The sequence below is a fragment of the Podarcis erhardii genome (assembly GCF_964252035.2).
Source record: "Podarcis erhardii genome assembly, chromosome: 14".
Taxonomy (NCBI): domain Eukaryota; kingdom Metazoa; phylum Chordata; class Lepidosauria; order Squamata; family Lacertidae; genus Podarcis; species Podarcis erhardii.
Window position 1 is genome coordinate 46,455,090 of NC_138503.1, and position 12,423 is coordinate 46,467,512.

A 12,423-nucleotide genomic window follows, 5' to 3' on the forward strand; every position below is an offset into this window, starting at 1 on the left:
TGCTAAAGCACATCCTAAGCAGCTGCACCAAGGTAGTGCTGGTGGGATAATGCAAGTCAGGACCCAGAAGCGACTTATTGCCTGAGCACCTGCTTTCATTGCCTTTTGGGGGGAGGGTTGCTCTCTGTTAGCCCTCCCAACCTCCTCGCTAGCTGTGTCTCAGCTCCCTCACCCTTCCCTTAAAACTTGAGTTATATTATCACATTTCTTGGTATCTCTCCAGAATACGGAGAGAGGAGCCATTTAAAATGTCAGAGAAAGCAGTTTAAGCCTTAAACGAATGAGGTTCAGATCTCCCTTCCATATGCAGCTATCAGCATCATGATATATATATTTTTAAGCACACTGATTTGTATTGAGCGTTGTCGCGAACACATAACCAGGAAACAGAGTTCTCTGGATCCGGGTCAGATAGAAAACGACGCTGGCTGTCACTTCAGTTATATGGCCCGTAGGCCAGATCCTGACCATCCTCCCCACCACCACCACATTGACAGCAGGGGACAATTACAAAGGGGTGCCTATAGGCTGGTTGGGGTTTATATGAAACCCCTTTGAAGGGGATGCAAGTCATGTTTGCAAAGGAACCATTCCCTCTCTGCAGACCAGCAAAAGTCACCCCAAAACCATTGGTGCTGCCCGTGAGCTTGGCTTGGCAAACCTGGGCTAACCCCCCCCCCATTGCCCCTGCAAGTCCATTAGCCTGGCCGGGATGTTGTCATTTAACTGGGAAGATGCTTGCCTGCCTGGATAGAGGCTTGAAGATGCCTCTGAGTGTTGTGCGGCTGGAATGTAGCAGAGGCAAAAGTTACATCTGTTGCTCCACCCATTATTTGTCTCTGGCCCCGCCCACTACTTGCATGGGTGCCCCCCCTAACAAAGGTTACACCAAAGGGGAGAAAGGGTTAACTTGCCAATACAATGCCCCTCTGTACTGTATATTTCAGCCTTTCTCAACCTGTAGGTCCCCAGATGTTGTTGAACTACGTGGGGGGGGGGGGAGTCCATTTCTGTAGGCACCAAAACAACTAAATACTTTCAAGTTGCTTCTGTTTTGTCAGCTGCTTTTTAAAAAACAACAACAGGCTATTATATGTAATATACTCTCTCTGTGTGTGTACACACAAACAGAAGTACGCCTACCACCTTAATGATACAGCTTTTGGGGAATGCTGAAGAAGACCTCTTTACCTTGGCTTCTGACATTCGAGATGCATATTTTTAGGACCCACTTTATTTCTCTGGTTGCAAGTTGTTTTAAACTGCTTTTAATATTGTGTTTTAATAGTTGCATCCTGCCCTGGGACCTTAAAGTGAAGGGCAGGAAATAAATTAATAATAATAATAATATGAAGTATTTATGTAGAGTGAAAGAGAGTTTGTGCGCGCGCGCACACACACACACTTGCCTATCAATATAAAAACAGTCCAGGAGAATGCACGCATCTATGTATGTGTGCCCATAATTGCACACACCATTCCTTGATTTGCAGTTGTTATTCCTGGTAGGGTTTTACCAGATTGACATATTGCTATTTTTGACTTAATCTAATTTTGTAAGCTGCCTATTATGGGGTGTTTTTTAAAATTCTAAAGGAGGGGAAGGAATCTTTTAAATACAAATGAGAGGTTAAAAGCAACAAAAAAGGCTTTTATGGGTATGTTCGTAGCAAAAGGAAGAACAAAGAAACAGTGGGGTCACTCAGAGAAGATGGTGAAATGCAACCAGGGGAGTCACAGAAAGGGCTGAACTCCTCAATGCCTTCTTTGCCTCAGTCTTCTCCGATAAAGAAAACAATGCCCGACCTGAAGAATTTGGAGCAAATGATTCAGCAGAGGAAACACAGCCCAGAATAACTAAGGAGATAGTACAAGAATACTTGGCTAGTTTAGATGTATTCAAGTCTCCAGGGCCAGATGAACTGCATCCAAGAGTATTAAAAGAACTGGCAGATGTGATCTCAGAACCACTGGCACTCATCTTTGAGAATTCCTGGAGAACAGGCGAAGTCCCGGCAGACTGGAGGAGGGCAAATGTTGTCCCTATTTTCAAAAAGGGGAAAAGAGAGGATCCAAATAATTACCGCCCAGTCAGTCTGACATCAATACCAGGGAAGATTCTGGAGCAGATCATTAAGCAAACAGTCTGTGAGCACCTAGAAAGGAATACTGTGATCACCAATAGTCAGCATGGATTTCTGAAAAATAAGTCATGTCAGACTAACCTGATCTCATTTTTTGACAGAATTACAAGCCTGGTAGATGAAGGGAACGCAGTGGATGCAGCCTACCTTGATTTCAGCAAGGCATTTGACAAGGTGCCCCATGATATTCTTGTAAAGAAGCTGGTAAAATGTGGTCTTGACTATGCTACCACTCAGTGGATTTGTAACTGGCTGACTGACCGAACCCAAAGGGTGCTCATCAATGGTTCCTCTTCATCCTGGAGAAGAGTGACTAGTGGGGTGCCACAGGGTTCTGTCTTGGGCCCGGTCTTATTCAACATCTTTATCAACGACTTGGATGATGGACTCAAGGGCATCCTGATCAAATTTGCAGATGACACCAAACTGGGAAGGGTGGCTAACAACCCAGAGGACAGGATCACACTTCAAAACGACCTTGACAGATTAGAGAACTGGGCCAAAACAAACAAGATGAATTTTAACAGGGAGAAATGTAAAGTATTGCACTTGGGCAAAAAAAATGAGAGGCACAAATACAAGATGGGTGACACCTGGCTTGAGAGCAGTACATGTGAAAAGGATCTAGGGAGTCTTGGTTGACCACAAACTTGACATGAGCCAACAGTGTGACGCGGCAGCTAAAAAAGCCAATGCAATTCTGGGCTGCATCAATAGGGGTATAGCATCTAGATCAAGGGAAGTAATAGTGCCACTGTATTCTGCTCTGGTCAGACCTCACCTGGAGTACTGTGTCCATTTCTGGGCACCACAGTTCAAGAAGGACACTGACAAACTGGAACGTGTCCAGAGGAGGGCAACCAAAATGGTCAAAGGCCTGGAAACGATGCCTTATGAGGAATGGCTAAGGGAGCTGGGCATGTTTAGCCTGGAGAAGAGGAGGTTAAGGGATGATATGATAGCCATGTTCAAATATATAAAAGGATGTCACATAGAGGAGGGAGAAAGGTTGTTTTCTGCTGCTCCAGAGAAGCGGACACAGAGCAATGGATCCAAACTACAAGAAAGAAGATTCCACCTAAACATTAGGAAGAACTTCCTGACAGTAAGAGCTGTTCGACAGTGGAATTTGCTGCCAAGGAGTGTGGTGGAGTCTCCTTCTTTGGAGGTCTTTAAGCAGAGGCTTGACAACCATATGTCAGGAGTGCTCTGATGGTGTTTCCTGCTTGGCAGGGGGTTGGACTCGATGGCCCTTGTGGTCTCTTCCAACTCTATGATTCTATGAACATACAAAGTGTCAACATATTGCCTACATATCACAAAGTGTGTAAATAAACAACCAGCAAGGCGAGAGACTTAACATTGTTTCGTTAGATGTATTACACCAACACCCACCACAAATAAAATGAAACAAACATCAGAACAAGCCTGTCACGTGCACAAGGTCATCGAAGTGTGCACATACACACTCCTCTGTCTCACATGCAACATTATAATTACATTTAATGAAACATGCATCCTTGTCTCTATTTCCCGTCTCCTCCCTCTTCCTTGTGTCAAATTTTAAACTGGAAGGTTCTCATGGCACTGGCTTGTTGTTTGGTACTGAAGTAGAACTCTTAATATTTCTAAATTTACCCTTGCCTCCACCTCCATCCCTGAACACTCATCTCCCCTGTAGCTGTTTTTAGGTCAGTGAGATGCCCTCTCCTACTTTGCAAAGTGCTGTGAAAATGGATGGTAGAGTCAACCCATTGAAGTTAACAGGCCTAATCAACATAGGTCCATTAATTTCAGTGGGTCTGCTCTCTGCTCCGCTCTGAGTAGGACTTAGCTGGATGCAATACAATTGTGTTCATTACATTACATTCCTATCCCAGCTTTCCTCCCAGGATCTGAAGACTGGATATATAGCTGGATCCTCTCCCTTTTTTTCCCCTTGCGACAACCCTGCGAGGTAGGTTAAGCTGAGTAAGAGTGGCTGGATGAAGGTCACCAAGTGAGGTTCGTGACTGAATGGGGATTTGAACCACAGACTCCCCAACACTTTAACCACTAGACATGTGTGTATGTGTGTATATATACATATATACAAACATGCAAACATATGTGTACATGCATGCACACACACATATACATACACAATATGTGTTGTGTTCTCAACACAAAACAGTAAACTGTATTCTACTTTCCTTATTCAAAAAAAGTTACATACTAGAATCCAATGGGGGACATTCAGTGAAGCTAAACATTGGAAGATTTAGGGCAGACAAAAGTTAATTCTTCTTCACGTGGTATATAAACTATGGAATTCTCTCCCACAAGATATGGTGATGGATACCAACTTAGATGGTTTAAAAGAGGATTAGAGAAGGCTATCAGCCATGATAACCATATAATCCCTCCAGTATCAGAGGTGGTGCACCTCTCCATGTTAAGACACATTTTGCAGGTCCAATTGTGAACCTGTGGAGATCTCTGGATGCCAGGTTGGTGACTGACCTCTCCATCTGGCTGGCCTTCCAGCTTCCTAAGGCAGGTAATCAGAAGAGCTTATTTATTGCATTTAGATCCCACCTTTTCCTTTCATCCCCCTCCTCAGTTAATCCCTACAACGACCCTGTGAGGTAGGTTAAGAGGCTGTGACTGACTCCAAGGTCACCCAGGTCATGACTGGGTGAAGATCTGAGCCTTGATCTCCCAAGTTCTACTCTAACACCACATCGCTGGCTTCCTAGAGTCCTTCTCCTATGTGACAGCTCTATAAATTAAATAGGTAAATAAATATGAGGAAAGCAAAATGTTACTTAGAGAAGGATCTGAAATATTTTTCAGGTTCTACTTGTGGGTTTCCCACAGGCCACTGTGAGAACAGGACACTGGACGAGATGGGTCATTGATATGATGGGCACCTTTCCTTTAACATCATTCATATTATTTTTGCCTCTGCAGAATACAGTACTGGCAATTGGACTGGCAACCTGTGCTGTGTTTAGCTGAATTGGTTGCTGGCATTTTAATTTGCAACTGGCTATGATGCACTTTATGGCAGGATCTTGCCTACTGCTGGGTTGGTTTTATTGATTTATGGTTTTATTGAGCTGTTGCATAGTTTCCTTTTAATTTGGCCTCCTTTACTGTGTACATCATCAAGAGAATTTGATTTTTAATCAGGCACCTCATAAACTTAATACAAATCATGTCACTCCAGTAAGTCCATCCACCCATAAGAGCGCAAGAAGAGCCCGCTGGATCAGGCCAGAAGTACTTTTAGTTCAGAACTCTGCTCTCACAGTGGCCAACCAGATGCCCCTGGGAAGATAGCAGGAAGAACCTGAACACAACAGCACTCTATCTTCCCAGCAAGTAACAATAAGGACTCGTCCATACCTTGGTTTAATGTAGATCGTGCCTCCTTTAATTCCCACCCACCCCGTCCATGAGGCTTTCTCCTCAAACAATGGCTGTCCCGCGATTTCTGCTCCCTAAATCTGGAGATTGCCCTGTGTTTTGTTAATCCAAATAGAAGAGCTGCATCAACTGCATAAAGAATCTCCAGATTTTGGGAGGAGAAATCGCGGGACAGCCATTGTTAGAGGAGAAAGCCTCATGGACAAGGGGGAATTAAAGGAGGGCCTACAATGTGCATTAAACTGAGGTATGGATGGGCCCTGAGGGCCCGCAGATTGATCACCTTGTCCTCCATGAATTTGGTTAATCCCCTTTCAAAGCGTTCCAAGTTGGTGACTGCCACTGCCTCCTGTGGAAATGGGTTCCATAGTTAAACTATGTGCTATGTGAAGAAGTCCTTTGTTTATCTGCCTTGAATCTTCCATCATTCAGCTCCACTGGATTTCCACAAATTATAATGTGACTGGAGATCGAGAAAAACTGTTCTCTATCCACTATCTCCATGGTATGCATGATTTATACACCATCCCATCATCATATAGCTCTTCCTTACTCACTTTCCCCCCAAGCTAAAAAAAGGAGCCCCCAATACAACTTTTTCCTTCAGCAGGCCGCTTCTACACCCATGGATAGTAGTAGCTAGAGCTCACCCACTCAGTCATGAAGCTCAAGGGCGAGACCTCAGCCTAACTTACCTCACAAGCTTGTTGTTGTGAGGATAAAATGAAGAGGGGAGAAAAGACCCTATGTACTCCACCTTCAGCTCCTTGGAGAAAAAGGTGGGAATAATGCAATACATATTTACCTATATTAAACATAACACATAAAGGATATACTAGCACTGACACATATTTATGTACATGCTATCTGAATGAATTCATTATCTGCTATTTTTAAAATCTTTTATATCTAATTTTGTATCCATAGAAGCCAAATAACTGCTTTAAATCCTATTTGTATTCTAGAGGTTTATCTTTGCCTTATTGGACCAATGGTGCTTTTACATGTAATAATTTGTGTTGATATTGTTAATGGTCACTGGCTACAAATACTAATAAAACGTGACTACATACGCGTTGCACATTACTCTCCCTTGTTACTTCTGCAAGTGTCCCCCCCCCTCTCTTAAAGCCTCTCTTTCTCACAAAAAGTATTTATACGGAAATATATGTTATATATAGATACAAGCCCACTGGGTGCGACTTTGGGGGCCAATCACCACATACACCACCTTGAGGTCATTGGGAGAAATGGGATATGAAATGCAATAAACAAACCAATTGTTAAAAACGCACACAGTTCCTGCAGTCTGAAAACAATGCTCTGTCACAGAATTGCTCCTTAGGTGAGCATTTGCATAACTGATTCCTATGTGGAAATTTCCAACAAGTTCCCGACCAACACAACCTTGACTTCAAAAGGATCAGGGTGTGTGGAACCCAGGGAAACCGAAGAAGAAGAAGAAGAAGAAGAAGAAGAAGAAGAAGAAGAAGAAGAAGAAGAAAAGCAGGGAAGTGAAAAAACGCTCCTCCACTTGTCTGATCTCCTTCCCTGGCCAACTGGCTGTCAGAAATGCAAACACAAAACAGCGAGGTTCACTTATAAGGCTGCTCATGGAATTGCAGAATCCTGGAGTGGGAAGGGGACCCTCCGGGGATCATTTTACTGTATAATCTGTGTAATCTCACTGTATACAAGTTGTACAAGTGACAATAAAGTATTTCAATTTCAATCTAGCCCACCTCACCCCCCGCATTGCAGGAACATTGCTTGGGCACACAGTCAGTGTTGGATTTACATACAGCACAAGCTATAGCTTAGGGCCCCACAAAAAAATTAAAGGGGGGGGGGAAACTGGATGTACATTTCCAAACTATAAGATAAAAAACAAATAAAATAAAACCTACATACAGCAACAGTATTGCGTGGGCTTCTATTTGTTATGTGCAAATGGCTTGAGATACCTATTAGGTCCGTAAACTACCATACAGCATATATTCAACACAAAAAACAGTGGCAATTTGTTGTTGAGAAAGGACAGCTGGACATATAAAGGGCCCCATTGCCTTCAGTCGCTTAGGGCCTCATCAAACCTGAATCCGGCCCTGCACACAGTCCGGATACCTGAATTCTGGGACGTTCGTATAACTGTACGCTGGCTCCCTCGGCCAGTAAAGCGAGATGAGTGCCGCAACCCCAGAGTCGGCCACGACTGGACCTAATGATCAGGGGTCCCTTTACCCTTTACGTATAGGGTGCCTACATTCTGCATGGACTGGTTGTAACAATTACTTTGATAAAATACATGTTAACGTGCAAATGGCTTTAGATACCTATCAGATCTGTAAATTACCATATAGCATATATTCAACACAAAAAACAGTGGCAATTTGTTGTTGACTAAAGGACAGCTGGAGATATAAAGGGCCCCATTGCCTTCAGTCTCTTAGGGCCTCATCAAACCTGAATCCGGCCCTGCACACAGTCCGGATACCTGAATTCTGGGAAGTTCGTATAAGTGAGGACCTTTTGGGGAGGGGGCGTGAGAGGAGCCCCAGAGGCAGTTGGGGGGGCGAGTGGGGGAGGGGCGCCCACCTGCCTGGAGGCCCCTCCCCCCCCTCCGGCCTAGGAGTCCCTCACAGCCTTCTCCCGCCCTGGACACTCACTTGAGGTGGTCGAGCGAGTGGATGTTCCGCGAGGCCTTGCCGTGCCCGCCGCCTCCCCAGCTGCGCGACCGCCCGAACATCCTGAGGGGAGAAAAACGGGCGGAGGGCGGCGCTCGGACACTCTCGCTCGCTCTCAGCTCGCTGCCTCTCGCTCGCTACCGCCTCACGGCCTCGGCCGCCGCCGCCGCCTCATCCTCCTTCTCGGCCGCGGCCATCCTCTTCCTCCTCTTCCTCTCAGGCGGAAGGAGTCCCAGCGCCCTCCCCGCCCCCACGCCCGCCGCGCGCGCACCCTCGGACATTCCGCCCCGGCGGAGGCGACGGCACAGACCCGGCAGCGGAGCCGCGGCGCGGGGCACGCCGGGAAAAGTAGTTTTCCTCGGCCCGCAGCTACTCTCGCCAAGGCATTACGTAGAAGGCGAGCCAGAGGACTGCGAGTCCCAGCCTGCCCCGCGCGGAGGTGGGAAGGTGGGAACCCGGAAGTGGGAGGGGCGAGGAAGGTTGCGTCCCCGGCGCAGGGCAGGGGGCGGGTCTTTGTGACCTACGTGAGGGGCGGGGCCTTCAAGGCAGGTGAGGGAGGGGCGGGGGAGGGGTCTTCCATCATAGGAAATGAATTGCAGATAGGTAGCTGTGTTGGTCTGCCATAGTCAAAACAAAAAATTCCTTCCAGTAGCACCTTAAAGACCAACTAAGTTAGTTCTAGGTATGAGCTTTCGTGTGCATGCACACTTCTTCAGATACACTGAAACAGAAGTCACCAGACCCTTCTATATAGTGAGAAGGTGGGGAGGGGTATTACTCAGAAGGGTGGTGGGAATGGGTGATTGGCAGATAGCTGTGATGAGCCTGTTGACGACTCTTAACGACTGCAATAGGTCTAACAGGAAAAAGCAAGGGGTGAGAAGGTGAAAAATGGCTTTGTCATGTATAATGAGATAATATCTGCCAATCACCCATTCCCACCACCCTTCTGAGTAATACCCCTCCCCACCTTCTCACTATATAGAAGGGTCTGGTGACTTCTGTTTCAGTGTATCTGAAGAAGTGTGCATGCACACGAAAGCTCATACCTAGAACTTAGTTGGTCTTTAAGGTGCTACTGGAAGGAAATGAATTATTAGCGGTGCGGTTCTTTGGAATTAATTCGGAATTAATTTGGAAAGCAATGCAGTGGTTTTATTTGGAATGATGCGCAATTGGTAATGCAAGAATACCCTTCTTTGCTTTGATTTGGAGGGAGACGCTGAATCGTTGGGCAAAAGATTCCTGCATCGCAAGGACTAGTCCAGGCATAGGCAAACTCGGCCTCCAGGTGTTTTGGGACTACAATTCCCATCATCCCTGACCACTGGTCCTCTTAACTAGGGTTGATGGCAGTTGTAGTCCCAAAACATCTGGAGGGCCGAGTTTGCCTATGCCTGGACTAGATGACCCTGGGTTCCCTTTCAGCTCCATGACTCTATGACATAAATGCCGGTTCGTAATCAATTGTTATTTTATTTGCAATTACAGTGGTACCTCAGGTTAAGTACTTAATTCGTTCTGGAGGTCTGTTCTTAACCTGAAACTGTTCTTAACCTGAAGCACCACTTTAGCTAATGGGGCTCCTGCTGCTGCCGCGCCACCGCCACACGATTTCTGTTCTCATCCTGAAGCTAAGTTCTTAACCCGAGGTACTATTTCTGGGTTAGAGGAGTCTGCAACCTGAAGCCTATGTAACCCGAGGTACCACTGTATTCTTTATTTGGGATGCCACCTTGAGGGGTTGGCATCTGTCTCGTGAGCCCCTGGGGGTGAAGTCAAACCGCTGCATTAGTAGTGGCCTCCCTGGGGTACATGCCCTGGGCAGAGTGTGCATGGAGGTCCTGGGCCGCCCAGACGACAAGACTCCCCTCTCTGTCCACAGGAAAACAAAGCAAGACTTTTGGCGCCAGCTTGGCTCAGGAGTTGCTGGAAGGAGGCGCACAAGGCGCCATCCAACTGTCTTAGGAACCCCACCAGATTTGTGTAGGGTTTGCTCCTGAGCCTTTTCTTCTCCTGAAGATGTCCCGCGAGACAGCAGAGGTTTAGGATCAGAGTTGTCCTTCTCCTAGATGGGTTGCCTTCCCAGGTCGCAAGCCCCATCTGCCCCTCACTTCCTTCTACAGCAGAAGATATGCGTGCAAAATGACACATATTACCCATTACAGTCTCTTTTTAAAGAAAGGGGATGAATTGACTTTTCCTTTTCACGACCCTGCTCCAGGACCTTTAAATCAGGAAGGGTTTGTTTTTTATTTTTATTTTTTAAATAATATTTATTAAGTTTTCAACAAGAAAAAGGTTACAAGACAATAAAAGGAAAACACAGAAAGTACAAAAACCAAGAGTAGACATAAAAAGAAAAAAAGAAAAGAAAAGAAAAGAAAATCCCTCTTTCTGATATCTTACCACTCATTTACTTATTTTCATGACTTCCTCACACCTCCCTTTTTTGTATTCCATTAAAAAAATTTGTTCAGCAAATCCGTACCCTCTTAGTTTACCCTTTATTGTTTATCCTCACATATTATAATTTCAAATTTTCATCTAATCAATTGATTCTTACATATTCTTATTTTGCCTTATTGCTAGAACCACTTCGTTTCATTCCAACGTCATTAACATTCATTAATTTTACAATATTTCTGTAGATAGATTTTAAATTTCTTCCAATCTTCTTCCACCGACTCTTCTCCCTGGTCTCGGATTCTGCCAGTCATTTCCGTCAATTCCATATAGTCCATTACTTGCATCTGCCATTCTTCCAAAGTGGGTAGGTCTTGTGTCTTCCAATGCTTTGGAAATCAGGAAGGGTTTACAGTGGTACCTCGGGTTAAGTACTTAATTCGTTCCGGAGGTCCGTACTTAACCTGAAACTGTTCTTAACCTGAAGCACCACTTTAGCTAATGGGGCCTCCTGCTGCTGCTGTGCCGCCAGAGCATGATTTCTGTTCTCATCCTGAAGCAAAGTTCTTAACCCAAGGTAATATTTCTGCGTTAGCAGAGTCTGTAACCTGAAGCGTATGTAACCTGACATACCACTGTATTGATTGATTTAACAAAGCTTATATACCGTTTGATTTTAAGAAGCCCTCCAAGTGGTTTGCAAAAGATGGTTGATGTGCATACACATTTAAAGCACACTGTATCCCCACACAAAAAATTAAAATAAAATCCTGGGCCCTGTGGTTTGTGAAGGGTCCTGGGCCTTGTAGCTACTTGAGGGATAAACTTCAGTTCCCAGGATTCTTGAGGGGGACTATACATAATTTGCATCCCACCTTTTGCCTCCAAAGAGCTCAAGGCAGCACACGGGGGTTCTCCCCCATCCTCCTCATTTAATCCCCACAACAATCCTGCATTGTAGGTTAGACCGAGAGACAGCTGGAGACCCCATTCACCTTCCCAGATGTTGCTGGACTCCAACTCCCATCAGCGCAGCCACGCCTGAATAGCTCAGTCCATAGAACATGAGAGTCTTAATCTCTCAGGGTTATGGGTTCAAGCCCCATTGGGAGAAAAATTCCTGCTTTTCAGGAGGTTGGACAAGATGACCCTCCGGGTCCCTTCCAACTTTGTGATTCTATGATTATGGCCAAATTTGTTGGAGGCTGATGGGAGCTGAAGGATAGCAGGAGGCCCCTAGCTCTGCTTTAAACCTTAAACAGGAGCCTGTCACAGAAATCGTAAAACAGGGAAGGACTTTGCTGCCTTAATAACTACTGTTAACAGTGTGGTTTAGTGGTTAGAGTGTCGGACTAGGATCTGGGAGACCAGGGTTCAAATCCCCACTCAGCCATGATACTTACCTGGCAGGGGAGACACCTTGATCACAAATCCCCACTCAGCCATGAAGCTCCCTGGGTGACCTTGGGCCAGTCCCTCACTCTCAGCCTAGAGAGCCACAAGCAAATACCAACCAGACACTCAAAGAATTAAGCAAGAAGACATCTTTCCCATCGCTTTATCTCCACACTGGGAAAAGCTGGGGATAGGAACAGGGCTGGATTTAGGTTTGATGAGGCCCTAGTCTACTGAAGGTAATGGGGCCCTTTATATGTCCAGCTGTCCTTTGTCAACAACAAATTGTCACAGGTTTTTTGTGTTGAATATATGCTATATGGTAATTTATGGACTTAATAGGTTTCTAAAGCCATTTGCACATGTTGCCCTGCAACCAGTCC